Source organism: Giraffa tippelskirchi, chromosome 4 (genome assembly GCF_054371585.1).
Source record: "Giraffa tippelskirchi isolate mGirTip1 chromosome 4, T2T-mGirTip1v1.2.pri, whole genome shotgun sequence".
NCBI lineage: Eukaryota > Metazoa > Chordata > Mammalia > Artiodactyla > Giraffidae > Giraffa > Giraffa tippelskirchi.
In genome coordinates this window covers 100,710,058-100,726,874 of record NC_137278.1, presented here as the reverse complement: position 1 = coordinate 100,726,874, position 16,817 = coordinate 100,710,058, and the positions used below count along the sequence as shown (strand labels likewise).

The following is a 16,817-nucleotide window of genomic DNA, read 5'->3' as shown; positions in this document are numbered from 1 at the left end:
AGAGGGAACTGAATAGGGTAGATGGTCCCAGTCCTCCCCTGCCCCCGCTGCCCTCCCTGGGGGCGGCGTTGGGGAACAGGCAACCTCACAGCTCACTGAGCCTATAGTCCTGCCCAGGGAAGGCAGCCTTGGTTTGGGGGCCAGGCCCAGTGCCCTGCAAGTGTGCCCACGTGCCCTGAGCTGTGTACATAGAGTGACAAGTCCCACACTGGGTGTCTCTTCCAGGAGGGCTCTGGGGCCTGGCCGGCCCCGTGCTCTGGTGGGCAGCTGGACTCGTGGCTCGTGCATGGCCCGGCAGCCAGAAAAGGGCCTTGACTTATGTCTGGCATGTGCCAGACCCTCTGCCTGTGGGAGGTCACAGAGTCCCAGACTGAGTTAGAGTTTGCTAACACAAGTTTCCAGAATTGGGTGAATGTTGTGCTGAATATTTTTTTTTAAAGACCAAAAAAAAAAAAAAGTATTTCTCAGGCTGTAAAAGTCAGTCTTCACAGCTATTCCTGGCGCATAGGAGAGTGAGCTTTCTCAATGTTTTCTCGAAGTTTTCTTAAAGGAAACCTCTCACTGGTTCTCTCAGGTGTGGCACTTGGCTGCTGGGAACTGACACAGTTTATCTTACAGAGAAAACTGTTTTGCAAGAGGTTTCCCACAATTATGGTCTGAGGGAGGGTCCTTGGCAGCTTTTCTTAGTCACTTGAGCTTAGGGGAAAGTTGGGTGGCTTTTTTTTGGCTGTTGTTCTTTTATTCTTTCTTTCTTTTTTTTTTTTAAATCTGAAAGCAAGAGCCATCTGGGAGCAGGCACACATGGGTAATTGCCCCAAGTTAGGGAAACAAAAGGACTGCTGACTGGCATTTCTGTACCCCTGAAGGTGGCTGATGGCTTTGGGTGGAATGTCACAAAGCACTCAGACTGGGGGGTGAGTCAGAAATCCTGGGGTCACTTGTGGTTTTCATCATTGTTTTGGTGTGACTATTAACTTGTTTTTACTTAACAAGAAAAGCAGGTGTCTGGGTGTCTGTTTGCAGTACTCCTATCTTGCTCATGTCCCAGCCCCACGGCTGCCCCAGGTTCACACCAAGTAGGTGACCTGAGAACCAGGTGCTACCAGCAAGCCCTTCAGACAGACAGGGCATCCCTGGGCACCAATGCTGCCTTAAACTCCAGATCCTGTGACGTTCGTGAAGAGGGAAGGTGAGTTTGGAGTAACCAGTGGCTTGAGGAGTTTAAAGTGCTCACCCGTCGGGTCCTCACGGATCCCTCTGGAGCGAACGCCCACTTTGGAAAAGAGTGTGTGCTCTGACCTTCGCTTTGGTTTTCTGCCTGCCACCTGGATGAGCCGACAGCTCTCACCTTGAGTTCTGTTGCTGTTTGGATGGAAATCAAGGTAGCACATTTGTCCAAATGCTGCTCTGGGTCTTCTTTCTATCTGGCCAAACATTGCATCATCGCCACGTCTGCTGATGTCCATTTGCATGCGCTCTGCATCAGGGGTACCAGGAGACTCCCCTACTTCCACCACCTCCCCATCTACGGCCCTACCCTGTTCCCAGGCTGCAGTTGCCTTCAGCTTCCCGGGGGCCCTCAAGCCTGAAAGGATGGATGTGAGGCTTTCCAGCTAGATCTTCAGAAAGGAGAACAGCTGGCTCCAATCAAGTCTGTTCTGTTCACAGACTTGTGAAGGGGAAGGGACACACCAGTTTGAATCCTCAGTTCCGGGACTGGAGGTGTCTGGATCTGCTAGAAGACGATAAGGGGCCTTAAAAAAAAACAAGAGTTAAATGTGGCCCCAAGTGCCCTCCTTTTGCCCCATCCTCTATCCCTGCCTTACAGCTGATCTGTGGCCCTTAGAGTGAGATTCTGCCAGACTGGGGTTTTCCTCTGCAGCTCGGAGCAGGGCTGGTCGGTCTCCCAAACCGTGACTGTCCGGTGTGGCCCTTTCCTGTACTCTGCCACCAAGCCAGGCCCCAAGGCTGTGGGGACCCCGAGCAATCGTGGACATTCCTGTCGATGACAAAGAGCTCCAAAAATTTGCAGCTGGCAGGAAGAATCAGGGCAGCCGGTGAGTCAGAGGCTCGGGATTGTTAGAAATAAATGTCATTTCCAAGGGAGATGGCAGTGCAGCAGGAGGAACAGCTGCTCCCAGTTGCCTTTGCTCTCTTTCTTGCTGTGTCCACAGTCCTTGAATTTGCCTGATGCATAGCAGCTTGATGACTTCATTCTTTACTATTTGGGAGGAAAGAGGCAGTGCAGGGTGGGATGCTAGGTGCAACACAGTCACAGTCAGGGCCATCTTTTACCTTCTTTTCCCACATATAATTATTGAGGGGACCTGGAGTGGTGTAATCAAGAAGGTTTACACCATCAGATTGGGATTCCTGGGCACCCTCCCTGGCCGGGGATGGACTTCCTGAGGGAGGCAGAGCTGGAGCCAGGAGTGGGGAGAGGGGATGCCATCTTGTGTATAAAGTGTTCTCTCCAGCCCATCCTCACCAGAAGGTGAAACTTCAGGATGAAGTCCAGCGCCAGCCAGAAGCTGCCTTTGCAGCAAATGAGAGATTCCTTCTATCTCTGAAATTCTCATGCTCAGGGAGAGCTGTCCCTCCAAGGCCTGTGGTCAAGAGAGGGGACTGTGTGTTGAGAGTGTGTGGGGGAGGGGCAGAGGCTCATCCCCCAGGCAAGAAAGCCAGAAAAAGCTACAGTGCAAAAGGCCTTTGGAAAGATTAGAGATTTCCCAGGTGTGGGGATGCTGTAGATTTCCAAGTTGTGGATGAGGCTGGTAAGTGAGGTGTCTGCCTCACAGACCACACTCACCTAGTACGGAGATGGTCTGCTAGCCTTCTGGCCACTCAGGAGGTGTTTGTCATACTAGTGGGGACCATGAAAACCCTGAAACCCAAAGGCTCAGGCCCAGAGGTGGACAAGACTCTTAAAATGTGCACAAGAGTGCCTCCCAAGTTTTTCTTTGATTTGACCAGCATTGACGGAGCACCTGTTATACAAGGGGAACTGTGCATGTGTGCATGCTAAGTTCTTCTGTCCTGTCTGACTCTTTGTGACCCCATGGACTGTAGCCCGCCAGGTTCCTCTGTCCATGAGATTCTCCAGGCAAGAATACTGGAGTGGCTTGCCATGCTCCTCCAGGGGATCTTCCTGACACAGGGATCCAACCTCATCTCCTGCGGTTCCTGCATTGCAAGAGGATTCTTTACCACTGAGCCACTGGGGATGCTCGAGGGGAACTGCACCAGCCTCCAAAGGATGTGCTGTTGCTGGTAACACAGGACATGAAAAGTCCAAATGGGAGCCGCTGTCATATTCCCCAGAGCCCAAAGGCACTCCTAGGGAAATGGGGGAGGAAGTGGTCCTCAGAAACTGCCAGTATTTAAAAAATCCTATCCTTGTGTTTGTTTTTCCATCTGGCAGCAACTCTAGGAACACAGGTACTCCAATCTGCTTACTTGGCACTTACCTGCCCAGCCTGACCTTCTCATCTAAGACCAGACTTGAACACAAAGCCTGGAGGGTTGGTGCCCAGCAATGGGGCAGAAGGAGGGGAGCCTCCAGGGGAGCTCTGAGCCCCTTTCTCCTGTGTCTTGCTGGCTTCCAAGAAAACCAAAGTGTGTCTGGTTGAGCTTGGCTGTGTGTATTCCGTGAATCCTCTCCCTCCTGGGGCTGCGCAGTGCATTCCCTCTACTCTCCCACCATGTCCAGTGACCTCCATCTTCCTCCCCAGTCATTGTTCCACCAGGATGAGTTCTCACTCTGTGTAAAGCAGTGTGTGGCCGGGGGAGAGATGAGCCAGGTCTGACCTGGCCTCAGAGAGAAAGGGGCCAGTGGGCCCTGCTCAGACTCTCCCAGCTCAAGCCACTCCCTCTCTGAGCAGGTCTTGCTCTGTGGACACGTGGGGCGCATTCTTCATTATCTGGGTCTCTCTTGTGAGCATCAGTGAGCTCAGAGTGAGCTGTAAAAACAACTTTAACACAGGTGTCTTGTGGGGAATGGTGGGCCAGTTGTACCCCAAATCCTTTAAGGTGATGTCTGATGGGTACATGCGTGCTCAGTCGTGTTTGACTCTTTGCAACCCCATGGACTGCAGCCCTCCAGGCTCGTCTGTCCATGGAATTCTCCAGGCAAGAATACTGGACTGGGTTGCCATTTTTTTCTCCAGGGGATCTTCTCGACCCAAGGACTGAACCTATGTCTCCTGCTTCCCTGAATTGGCAGGCAGATTCTTTACCACCAAGCCACCTGGGAAGTTAATATGATGTCTAGGTGGGAATTTTCTTCCCCTCTTCTCAAGGTCACCTTGAGGGGAGGAATTGCCTCTCCCCTCCTTCCTGGAGGATTGGGTTGAACCCTTTGTTTTCCTCCATCCAATTTGCTGACCTGAACCCAGAGAAGAGCCAAGTCACGTCTGACTGGGGAGGCTGGTGAGAGCCTGACAGACCTGGGGCCACGTGTGCCAGGAAAGTGGCCACCACCATGTTGTTCTTGACGATGCTCTCCTTTGACCCATGTGCCCACCACCCGAGTCTCACCCATTAGAAGGAATAGCCAAGGCCACTCTGTTTTCTTTCTGGAGGGCAAGCACAACTGGAGGAGAACCGGTCTCCCCTGACAGCCATCTGGGGACTTAGGGGCCAGCACTAAGCTGACCCAACTCTCCCTTTGACCTTCACTTGGGTGGTAATGCTGGGAGTCTCCAATTGGGCCTTTGGGGTCAACCAAGTTCCCTAATCCAGCCTTTCCACAGAGCTATGAACTTTGTGAGTTTTGGGTTATTTTGTCTTCATTTTCAAGTTTCTTTCAGGGAAATTCAAGTTTTCTTGAGCACTGACTATTCACAAATACTCTTCAAAGTGACAACACTCATCAGTGAGGTTGTCCTCCATGTCCTTGTTGTCATGACATTTCATGAGCTGCACTGGCCCCCTTGGCCAGTGTTTGCTCCACGATGTCTGGGGACTCAGCTGGGGATACAGAGAGGCTGAGACCTAGAGTCATCCAAAGGCTTGCCTGTGTTTGTGGTGGCTGCTGCTGTCACCTGGGACTCGCAGCCAGAACACCTCTACCTGGCCTGAGCATCTTCTCAGCATGGCGGCCTCAGTGAGGCCATGCTTCTTAATGAGCCTCAGGGATTCCAGCTGCCAGGTAGACATGGCCTCAGATTGTATGAGCTAGCTTTGGAAACCATGTGTGACACTTTGCTACACTCTTGACTGTAAGCAAGTTCCTGGCTGGTCAGGATCAAGGCAAGAGGACTTAGATCCCACCTCTTGGTGAAGAATGCCAGGCTCAGGAAGAGCAGGTAAGATTGGAAGTATTCTTGTGACCACTTTTTGGAAGCACAAGTGTCCTGTTTTAGTGGCAGATACAAGATGCAGAACAACAATGGAAGCTGGAGGGAAGGTTCTCAGCAACAGGCAGCAATGGAGAGGGGTGGGTTTCTCCTACGTTTGACCAGGAGGTACCTGTGCAGGACAGGGGCGCAGGGACCCTGGCTGTGGGACACTACTTGCTGGCTCCATACACTGACCTGAATCCTTTTATTTTTTAAAGAATTTTATTCATTTATTTGTGGTTATGCTGGGTCTTCCTTGCTGCACAGGCTTTTCTCCAGTTGTGGTGAGTGGGGGCTATTCTCTAGTTGTGGCGCACAGGCTCAAGGGCATGAGAACTTCTCTAATTGTGGCTCCTGGGCTCCAGAGCACAGGCTCAAGGGTTGTGGTGCACGGGCTTCGTTGCTCTGTGGCTTGTGGGATTTCCCCAGATCAGGGATCTAACCCATGTCTCCTGGACTGGCAGGTGGGTTCTTTGCCACGGAGCCACCTTGAATCTCAGCTCTCACAATGAGTAGCTGTCATTTGTCCTCTCGTCATTCATTTTGGGCTGAAAATGCTGCCGTGGAGGAGTGGAGACGGTTCTCTATCAAAGTGCTCTGTGTGGGCTGCAATTGAGTACATGCTCAATCAACATGGTTGCTGTTACCACCCGACTTTCTCATAACCTTTACTGAGGGCCCCATACAGGGGACCTATCTGGAGATGGACTATACATGGGAAGAAGATTTCTACCTGACTACTGCCCTGAAGGTTTAAAAAGTCAACCCTCATCCTTTCCAGACTAAGTTTCTAAGTGGTAAAGAGGTTTGAGATAATAATTTGATTATTACAGCATTTGTTCAAATGTATAGTAAACTGCTTTATTATTTTTTTAATTGAAGTATAGTTGATTTGTAGGATCGTCAAATTGATGCTTTTGATTTTTGGCTACTTAATGTGAAGAGTTGACTCACTGGAAAAGACCCTGATGCTGGGAAAGATTGAGGGCAGGAGGAGAAGGGGGCGACAGAAGATGAATGGTTGGATGGCATCATTGACTCAATGGACATGAGTTTGAGCAAATTCTGGGAGATGGTGAAGGACAGGGAAGCCTGGTGTGCTGCAGTCCATGGGGTCACAAAGAGTTGGACACGACTTAGTGACTGAACACCACCAACAAGCAATAGTTGATTTACAATGCTGTAAGTTAGTGTAGGGCAAAGTGAGGCAGTTATATATATATAATATAAATATTATATATTTATTTTCAATTTTTCCCCATTATAGTTTATTATAAGATATTGGATATAGTTCCCTGTGCTATACAGTAGGACCTTGTTGTTTTATCTATTTTATGTATAGTAGTGTGTATCTGCTAATCCCAAATTTATCCCTCCCTGAACTTTCCCCTTTGGTAGCCATAAATCTGTTTGCTCTGTCTGCCAGTTTGATGCCAACATCAAGTAAGCAGATGGTCCTGGCAATGTTTGCAGCCATTAAAAGTCATGTTTTCCAAGAATATGTAATGACAGAGGGAAATATGATCTCATGTTAAGTGAATTGCTTCAATATTCCAAACTGTGTACCCAGCATGGTCTGGTGAGTCAGCTGTAATAACCACAGGCAGGGCGAGGGGCCAGCCAAACCCTGCTTATTCATTCTCATGGGAGGGGAGGTGGGAAGGAGGCCTCAAGGGAAGGTGCCTCTTCTGGTGGGGGGCGGGGGTCAGTTAAACCTGGCCAACAGGGTCAGAGGGGAATGAGGATCTTGCTGGGCGAGAGGGAGGAGGAGAAAGGACTGGGGCACCATAGACAGAGCTCGTCTCTGTGTGCTGTGCCCCACGAGCCAGTCTGGTCCCGTCATCCCAGACCTGTCCTACCCCTTTGACTGGAGGCCGTTGATTGCTAACCTCTTGTTTGGCAGGTCCTTTAGATTCTCCTAAGGTCCTGTCTAGATGGTTCTTATTTTGATTTAACTTTGTTTTTTAGCTATTATTTTTTTGGTTGCTCTATGAGGCTTGCAGGATCTTAGTCCCCTGACCAAGAATTGAACCTGGGCCCACAACAGTGAAAGTGCTAAGTCCTAATGTTGCAGTGAAAAGGAAAGAAGAGGAATGAGTTTTCCTCTTTCCCTTTCCTGAGAACAAAGAAGATAAAGAGAACAGTGAGCAGGCCTGAATAGTCCTAGTTTTTTTTTCACTTTAACTGTTCCTAACTCTGAATGTCTGTAACTAAGTTTGCTTTTCTGCCCCCTAATTCTGCAAGAGCTACAATTCATGTTTTTCTCCTTTGACTTTACGCTAAATACATCCTATATCTGGTGTTTACCCATACAACACCCTTCCCCATGTAGTTACATATCAGAAAGAAGGCTGCAGAGCCACCAAACTGCCAGACTCAATTACTGGGTCACTGATGCTAGTTCAAGACTGCCTTTGAAACGATGCAAGAGGAAGAAATCAAGATCCCATCACCTTGGTTCCTCATTACTCCTGACTGGAAGCCCTTGCCTTATATAAGCCTCTAGACTCCTTGTGGAGGGAGGGCACAGTTCTGAGGCATGAGCCTGCTGTGTTCCCTTCTCCACCTGCTGGGGATTAAAGCCAGCTTTCTATTTTCTAAACTCTGTCTCCATGTTTTAAATTCAATTGGTGGACAGAGAAGGTCAAGATTTTGGCCAACAACACTAACCACTGGACTGCCAGAGAATTCCCTTATTTTGATTGTTGAAGACTATTTCAAAAGCAATGTGAATGCAGTCTAGTCCCATAACTAGAGGATCAGCTTCAGTGAATCTATGTGGCTTCAAAAATAAATTGCACATGTATTTTTCAATTATCACCATTAATAGTTATAAATAACTTGCTTGGGAAGGCTTGTTCATCTCTGGGGCTTCCTATGGTCATATGAATGGAATCTGTGAACACAGATTAGGTGGCCTTTGAAGACCATGATGTGGACTTATTTATAGCCGTTGGCTTAGATAGAAATGGAAAGAAAGGAAATTGTCTTAACAATGGAACAAATGGAAATTAACAAATGGAAAAGAACAATTTCTGGTTCAGAAGGACCACTTTGGATGTGCCACTGGCCCATCATGGCAGCTGCTGCAAGCCCAAGACCACGTAAGAGGAGGATGAGAAGGAAGTGGGGAGTTCAGGTTTTAGGAGCCTCACAGTTGGGGTTTGGTCATCTCAGTGGCTTCTTGGTATTCAGATAGAGGGCATCGTAAGCCTTGCTCTCTTTCTGGCTTCCTCCCATAGGTATGAACAGGCATCACTTCATTCGTTGGTACTTGTCTAAATTCCTTCTGAGGGAAAAGTTTTGGACATTCTTGTAAAAAGAAAAATCAGGAAAAAGATTTTAAAAAGCATGTGTCATTTCAGAGGACTACATGTTTACTATTCAAAATCTGCATATTGACTGCTATAAATCCTCTGGTTCTTTCTTTTTTAAACATTTTTTATTATGAAATCATTATCAATCCACAGGAAGTTGCATAGACGGTACAGAGAAGCCCTGTGTATCCTCCATCACTTAGCCCACCAGTTAAAACTTACATAATTATGGTCCAGTACCAAAACCAGGAAACCAGCCTTGGCACAATGTGTGTGTATAGTTTTTTGCCAGGTTGTTAGAGGTGGAGATGCCGGAAAGCACTGCTGCAGTCATGGTACAGGTCTGCTCTATCACTGTAAAGATTCCCTCATGTTTCCCCTGACAGTCACCCCTTTTCTCCCCCCAACCACTAATTTGTTTTCCATGTCTGTATTTTGGTTATTTTGAAGCTGTTATGTAAATTGAATCATATGGTACGTGGCCTTTTGAGACTGTATTTTATTTTCATTCAGCAGAATTCCCCTGAGACCTGTGCAAGCTGAATCAACCATCTGTTCCTTTTTTTATCACCAAGTAGTACTCCACTGTAATGTTAATTTCATGTGTTAACTTGGTTAGATCATAGTTCCTAGGTATTTGGTCAAACATTATTCTATTTTGTTCCTGCAAAGATATCTTTTAAGAGGAGATTAACATTTAAATCAGTAGAATTTGTAAATAAATAATTGATGGACTCAATAGAAAAAAACCTGATTTCTCCCAAGGAAGAGGGAAACTTTCAGCAGACTGACTTCAGATTTGACCTACCACATCAACTCTTCCCTGGGTCTCTAGCTTGCTAACCTATTCTGAAGATTTTAGATTGACAGTCTCCACAATTATACAAGCCAATTTCTTAAAATTAATCTATCATCTATCTATCATCTACCTAACTCTGGAGAATGCTTACTAGTACATTCATAGTATGGTTCTATCAGTATGTTTAACCATTCACCCATTCATTAAAGGACATTTTGATTGTTTCCAGCTTAGGGATATTATAAAAGAAATAAGGCAACAATAAAAATTTGTATAAAAGTTTTTGTGTGGACATAAGTTTTTACTTATCTGAGATAAATACTCAGGACTGCAGTGGCTGTACTATTTTACATTCCTACCAACAATGGATGAGAGATCCAGTTCCTCTGAATCTTCACCAGCATTTGGTATGGTCATTATTTTCATTTTAGCCTTCCCAATAGGTGTGTAGTGATATCTCATCGTGGTCTTCATTTGTGCTTCTCTAATGGCTAGTGTTACTGATCATCTTTTTATGTGTTCACTTGCCATTTGTGTATCCTCTTTAGTGACTGCCTGTTTTCTAGGTATGAATCCTTGATCAGATATAGGATTTTTCAAGTAAGTTCTCCAAGTCTGTGGTAGGCATAATCTCAAAGATTTCCCCACCAAGATTCCTGTTCCCTGACTATTCAGTCAAACATTAGATACTTCTGTGAAGGGAGTTTTCAGATGCAATTAAGATTACTAAGTGAGTGATTTTCAAACAGGGAAATTATCATTAGTTATCTGGTTCAGTGTAAGTATGTGCTTGCATGGATGCTAAATTGCTTTAGTCATGTCCAACTCTTTGTAAACCCATGGACTGTAGCCCACCAGGCTCATCTGTCCATGGGATTCTCCAGGCAAGAATACTGGAATGGATTGCCATGTCTTCCTCCAGTGTTAAGTACGTGAGCCCTTAAAAGTAGAGGAGGAAGCAAATGGGAGGAGAGAGAAAGAAAGAAGAAAAATAGGGAATAAAGGAAGAAGAAGGAGGAAGAGGAGAAGAGGAAGGAGAGGAAAAAAAAGAAGAAGGAAAAAAGGAAAGTCGGGAGCCAGGAGCTGGGAGGAGAGAAGGGGAGGAGGTCAGAATGATTTGAAGTGTCAGAAGGATTCAACCCACCATTGCAGACTTTGAAGATGGAGGAACCCCTTCCTCCATCACTAGCCAAGGAATGCAGGAGATGTCTAGAAGCCAAGGATGACCCCAGCAAGGAAATGGCAACATTAGTCCTACAAATGCATGAAACTGAACTCTGCCCACAACCAGAGTGAGTCTGGGAGATTATAATCACCAGAGACTCTACGAAGGAACACAGTTGTCCTGCTAAGGAAGACCTAGAGCAGAGAAACCAGCCAAGTCTATCAGACTTCCGACCTACAGAACTATAAGAGAATGAATGGGTGTTGTTTTAAGTTGTTAAATGTGTGGTAATTTGTTACAGAAGTGTTAGTCATCCAGTCATGTCTGACTCTTTGTGACCTCATGGACTGTAGCCCACCAGGCTCCTCTGTCCTTGGGATTCTCCAGGCAAGAATACTGGAGTGGGTAGCCATTCCCTTCTCCAGGGGATCTTCCCTACTCAGAACTAATATACAATCTGTAGCTTGTCTTTTCATCTTCTTAACAAGACTTTTCAAAGAGCAACAGTTTTTAATTCTGATGAAGTCCAGTTTATCAATTATTTTCTTTTACAAATTGTGCTTTTGGTGTCAAGTTCAATAACTCTTTACCAAGTCCTAGATACTGAAGATGTCCCCCTATGTATTCTTACAAATGTTTTATGGTTTACATTTTAAATTTAAATATATGGCCTGTTTACAGTTAATTTGGTACAATTTGAGGTGTGGTTGAGGGGTTTTTTTGCCTTTGGCTGTCCAATCACTCCAGCACTTTTTGTTAAAAATTGTCCCCTTCCTTCATAAACCTGCTTTTACACGTTTGTCAAAAACCAGTTGGCTGTTCTTGTGTGGGGCCATGTTTTGGTTTTCTATTCTGTTTCATTGGTCTTTGTGTTTATTCTTCTGCAAATATGACACAGTCTTGATTACTGTAGTTACATAATAAGTCTTAAAATTGAGTGACTCCCATTTTATTCTTCTTCTTTGAAATTGTTTTAGCTATTACAATTCACTTGTCTCTTCATACACATTTTTGAAATAATCGTGCTTATATTTACAAGTATTTTGCGAAGATTTTGATAGGAATTACTTTAAACCTGTACATTAATTTGGGGTTAACTGGCATCTTTACTGTATAGAGTATTACAATCCATGTACATAGGGTAGCTCTCTGTTTAGGTTTTTTTATTTCTTTCATCAGCAGTTTCTAGATCTTATTTTACAAGACTTGTACACGTTTTGTTAGATTTATACCTAAATATTTCATTTTTTAAAGAGATCATAAATGATACTATATGTTTAATTTTGGTTTCCATGCATGTATTCATATGAAGATACAGAAATTCAATTAATTTTTGTATGTTGATCTTTTTACCTTGAGACCTTAATGAACTCCCTAATAAGTTCTAGGAGTTTTTTACTGGTAGCTTCCATAGAATTTTCTATGGAGACCATCATATCATTTGCAAAGAGCAACACTTTACTTCCTTTCTGATCTGTAAGAATTTTATTTACTTACCTTATTGATTTAGCTAGAAATTCCAGTTGTTGTCATTGTTTAGTTGCTAAGTCGTATCTGACCATTTTGCAACCCCATGGACTGTAGCCCTCCAGGCTTCACTGTCCATGGGATTTTCCAGGCAAGAATACTGGAATGGGTTGCCATTTCCTTCTCCAGGGAGAACTTCCAGTACTATGTTGCTAATAGTAGTAAGAGTAGACATCTTTATCTTGTTCTTGGTCTTAGGTGGAAAGCACTCTTTCATCAAGTTTGGTGCTAGCTACATATAGCTTTTTGTAGATGTTGCTTGTCAAGTTGAGGAAATTCTCCTCTATTATTCTTATATACTGCTAAATTTTATTTATTAATATTTTGTTTAAGACTTTAGAAGATATATTTGTATTGTCTGTAGTTTTGTTTTTATACTGTTTTTGTCTGGTTTGATATCAAGTAATACTAGGATCATAAAATAAATTTCTATTTTCTGGAAGAAATTATGTTAAATTTGTGTTAAAAAACTCTTTCAGTGAAATCATCTGGGTTTGGAGATTTATTTTTAGAAAGTTTTAAAATTATGGGTTAAATTTATTTATTAGTTATAGGGCTGTTCATAGTATCTCCTTCATCTCAGATAAACGGTGCAGTGCAGTGCTCAGTCACTTAGTCGTGTCCAAATCTTTGTGACCCCATGGGCTGTAGCCTGCCAGGCTCCTCTGTCCATGGGGATTCTCCAGGCAAGAATACTGGAGTGGGTTGCCATGCCTTCCTCCAAGGGATCTTGTAGTTACTAATTTTCAAGGAATTTGTTAATTTCATCTAAATTGTCAAATTTATGCATGTAGTGTTGTTCCTAGTATTTCCTTATTAACCATGTGATATCTGTTATTTTTGTTGCTTTATCCCATTTCATTGTTGATACTGGTAATTTGTATCTTCTCTTTCTTGCCAGTCTTGCCAGAGGTTTGTTAATTTTATTGATCTTTTCAAATAACTAATTTTTGTTTTCATTTATTTTCTCTATTGACCTTCTGTTTTCAATTTTAGTGATTTCTGCTTTTCTGATTTCTGGTGCAACTAATACCTCCCAGCCCTACCCCCCCACCCCATTGTCCCCCCTCACCCCCACCCAGGGCACAGGAGAGATTTGAATTGGGTCATGGAGGTGAAAGTGGAGAAGTGGGTGGGGGGAGGAAGTTATTTGTTTTCATCCTTACATTTGAAGAGTTGCTGACAGGAGGAGCTGATAGGTAATAGGGAGCAGCCCAAGGAATGGAGAAGGGGTGTTCCATAAGGTCTTGTGCATTTGCTCTCCTTCTGTCTCCAGGATGCGTGTGGAGTGAGCTGGAGGCTGTGAGGAGGACAGACCACACCAGGCTCTATGGAATGGAATCTTGAATCCAGCAGCGCTCTGGGCACTAGAGAACACAGTCCCTTTAAACCATGTAACCCAATCATAGAGAAATGGAAGAGGAAACGGAGACTCTGTTAGCCTCTGTATCTTGGAGTATGCCCTTCCCACTTTCATCACTAATCTGGAGAATTCTGGAGACACTTCGTTTGCATTTAAAGGAATGTTTGCACAGGAGGATTCTTTCTGAAATTGTTTGCACCGGGGACTCAAATCGTCTAATTGAGTGCAGGAGTTCTTTCTTGTTTGTGGCGGTGAGGTGGCCTGGATAGAGCCCACCTGACCTCCTGCCCCGAAGTGGGATTTGTCTGCTCAGGTTGTCCAGGGGGTGGGGGAAGGGGAGGAGAGCATTGCCTGTAGTGCAGCAGGGCACTCCATCTACTTAGGAAGTCCCAGGCTGCCTTTCCATGTAACTGTGCCAAGGGAAAGCTTCCCAGACCTTTTGGAGTTCAAACAGCTCTTGTAAAATGGCATTTTGATGAGCTGAGCATAAATGAATTGGAAGTGTTCAGATAATGTTTCCCCAGGGTTTAAAAACCAAGGAGAAACGTGCTTGGCAAAGGGTCTAAGGGGCTGGGCCAAGAGTTTGAAAAGTGATTTGAGATGCTGTGATGAACCCAAATTACCACCAGTTTCTCCCATCTTTGCTGTTGCAGAAGGCCTGGGGGAGGGGGCCTCAGGCAGGAGGAGAGAGCTCTTTCTCCACCAGGGAGAAGGGAGAGCAGCTTTGACACTACGGTCATCTAATGTGGGGCTTTCTCTCTGGGCTGAGTTTGCTATCAGATCTGTCTAACCATCTCTCCATCCATTATTCCATCCATCCTTCCATCCATATATCCATCATTCCATCCATCCATTCATTCATCCAGTCATCATTGCATCCATCCATCCATCCATCCATCCATCCATCATTCCATCCATCCTTCTGTCCACCTATCCATCTAATGAGTACTTATTAAGCACGCACTGTGTACATGACTCTGAGAAGACAGAAGATAATGAGCCTCAGTCCCTGACCTTTCACATCTCAGTGTTCTGGTGGGAGAAACTTGAGGACAGGCAGGGGCTACAGGAGTCAGCGTAAGAATGGTACCCTTTTGAGACTTTCAGAGTGACAACTTTGCCAAAGTTTCCAATGACACCCTGGTGGGGTGATAGGATGCCTCCAAGTTGGACCAGGGACCCCCAAGATGAGATGCCATTTGGAATGGAAAGTGAAGGAAGGGGTTCACCCTACACTTGAGCCCAAAGCTGTACCAAAACTGCTCCAAGACAGTGGATTCTAGAGATGACAGCAGTGGAAGGGTCATCAGTGCCAGAGGAGAGACCTATCCCTCTAAACACTGTCCTAGGACCATTGCTCATTACCCCATGCAGCTCCCACTGCAACCCCGGAAGATACTCCTATCCTCCCTTAGGAATAAGAGGCTTTTAGGTTGAGGACTTAGCCCATGGTTACTTGGCTGGAAAGATGGGAACTGGTACCTCCATCTGTGCTGGGTGATGGGGCTTCTCTCTAGAGGAAAGCAGAACAAGGACACCAGTTGCTACAAACTCCAGGGTCTGCTATCAGGCTGGGGATGTAGTGTTGACATTAGCCAGGAAGAGAAATTGTTTAGAACGGCAAGTCTGTAAGCTGCAAGGATACGCCAGCCCAGGGAAGTCTCTTGATGCACCTAAATTCTTCTTGGTGCAGAAGACAGAATCTTGGAAGAGATCTGGAGACCACTGGATCTGATTTCTAATTACGCTGACCCATCCTGTCCCAAAAGGGAACTTTTTTTATTAATAAAAAACTTTTTATTTTGTACTGGAGTATAGCTGATTAATGCTTCCTAGGTGGCGCAGTGGTAAAGAATCTGCCTGCCAATGCAGGAAATGCAGGCTAAGCTGGTTCGACCCCTGTGCTGGGAAGATCCCCTGGAGGAGGAAATGGCAACCCACTCCAGTATTCTTGCCTGGAAAATCCCATGGACAGAGGAGCCCCATGGACTACAGTCCATGGGGTCACAAAGAGTCAGACATGATTGAATGAGCACTGACACTGGCTTAGCTGGTTAACAGGGTTGTGATAGTTTCAGGTGGACATTGCAGGGACTCAGTCGTATATATACATGTATCCATCCTCCTCCAAACTCCCTTCCCATCCAGGCTGCCACAGAAAATTGAGCAGAATTCCTGAAAGGGAACTTAAATATGGAGGTTTTTTTTCATTCTTAGACATGATTATGCTTAGTGTCTGTGATACAGACTTAAATACTGAGGAACCTAAGGTGCATGCTTCAGCCTTTTTTTTTCTTTGTCTGTCACTTACCCTTGCCAACATGCCCTGCTGGGCCAAAGGATTCTGGTCGACATGTGCACACTGGCCTACTTCTAAATATAGAATCACTGTCAGTGCAGCAGCTACACAGGCAGACCAGAGCTGGGGTGTGGTGCCGGTGATGGAAACACCTGGAAGGCACTGGTGTTTGTGTTCTAATTGTCCAGACTGAAGAATGGCTCTTGGAAAAACTCCAAGCCAATCTAAGTACTGTACAGACTTTTCTTGATGTGTGCAGTGGATGGCATTACTGAGACAGTCAGTGTATTTTAAACCATGTTTTTTTGTTGTTTTTTTTTTAAAAAACAACTCAACACAATATTTAGATGTCATGCAGGGTTCTGTCCAGGCTCAGATAATAATGAATGGATTATTAGCTACACAGATGTCAAGAATGAAATTTGAAAATCAAGTGAGATGTGATGTGATTATTTGTTGTGAAGGACTTTCCCCGAGTTGTATCTGACAAATGCTATCAGAGTCCCTCCCGCATCATGGTGACATCACAATAGAAACCCCCCTAACATCTTAAATATCCCCAAGGAGGCCTCGCCTCCCTTGATGAAAGCCACTAGTATAAGCAGACATTTTGGAAAGCATTCTAATGTGGGCTGCAAACACCACAGCCCCTGTTTGATATAGGAAGGCATCTCTCCACCTGAGAATGCATGACTGTTTTAGAAATCTAGAAACTTCTGAGACCCATCCAAAATTAGCTGCTTTGAAACACAACTCGTTACAATGGTTTTCCTGGCCAGGTGATGTTTTTCTTCACATATTGCTCGAAATGAGAAAATGACTGTCCCATTCCAAAACAACAAGCAACAAAAATACCTTGTAGGGCAAACTGGTGCTCTAGAAGGGCCAGTAGCTTTTTAGCAACAAAACTCTTATAAAGGTTGCCAGTTTCTAACTATGGGTGTGTGAAAAATCATATGCTTCAGGAGACCTGATCACCATATGGATAAAGGCAAAATTCTGTCTTCA

At 45.0% G+C, this 16,817-nt stretch overlaps 1 long non-coding RNA gene across 1 annotated transcript in view; it reads left to right on the top strand.

Moving 5' to 3' along the window:
- Positions 1 to 1,019: 1,019 nt before the first annotated feature.
- LOC145503975 (uncharacterized) overlaps positions 1,020 to 16,817 on the top strand; it is a 100,504-nt gene continuing 84,706 nt past the window's right edge. The window contains exon 1 of the long non-coding RNA XR_014051971.1: positions 1,020 to 2,057. This is a non-coding gene — a long non-coding RNA (uncharacterized LOC145503975). The remainder of the gene's footprint in view (positions 2,058 to 16,817) is intronic.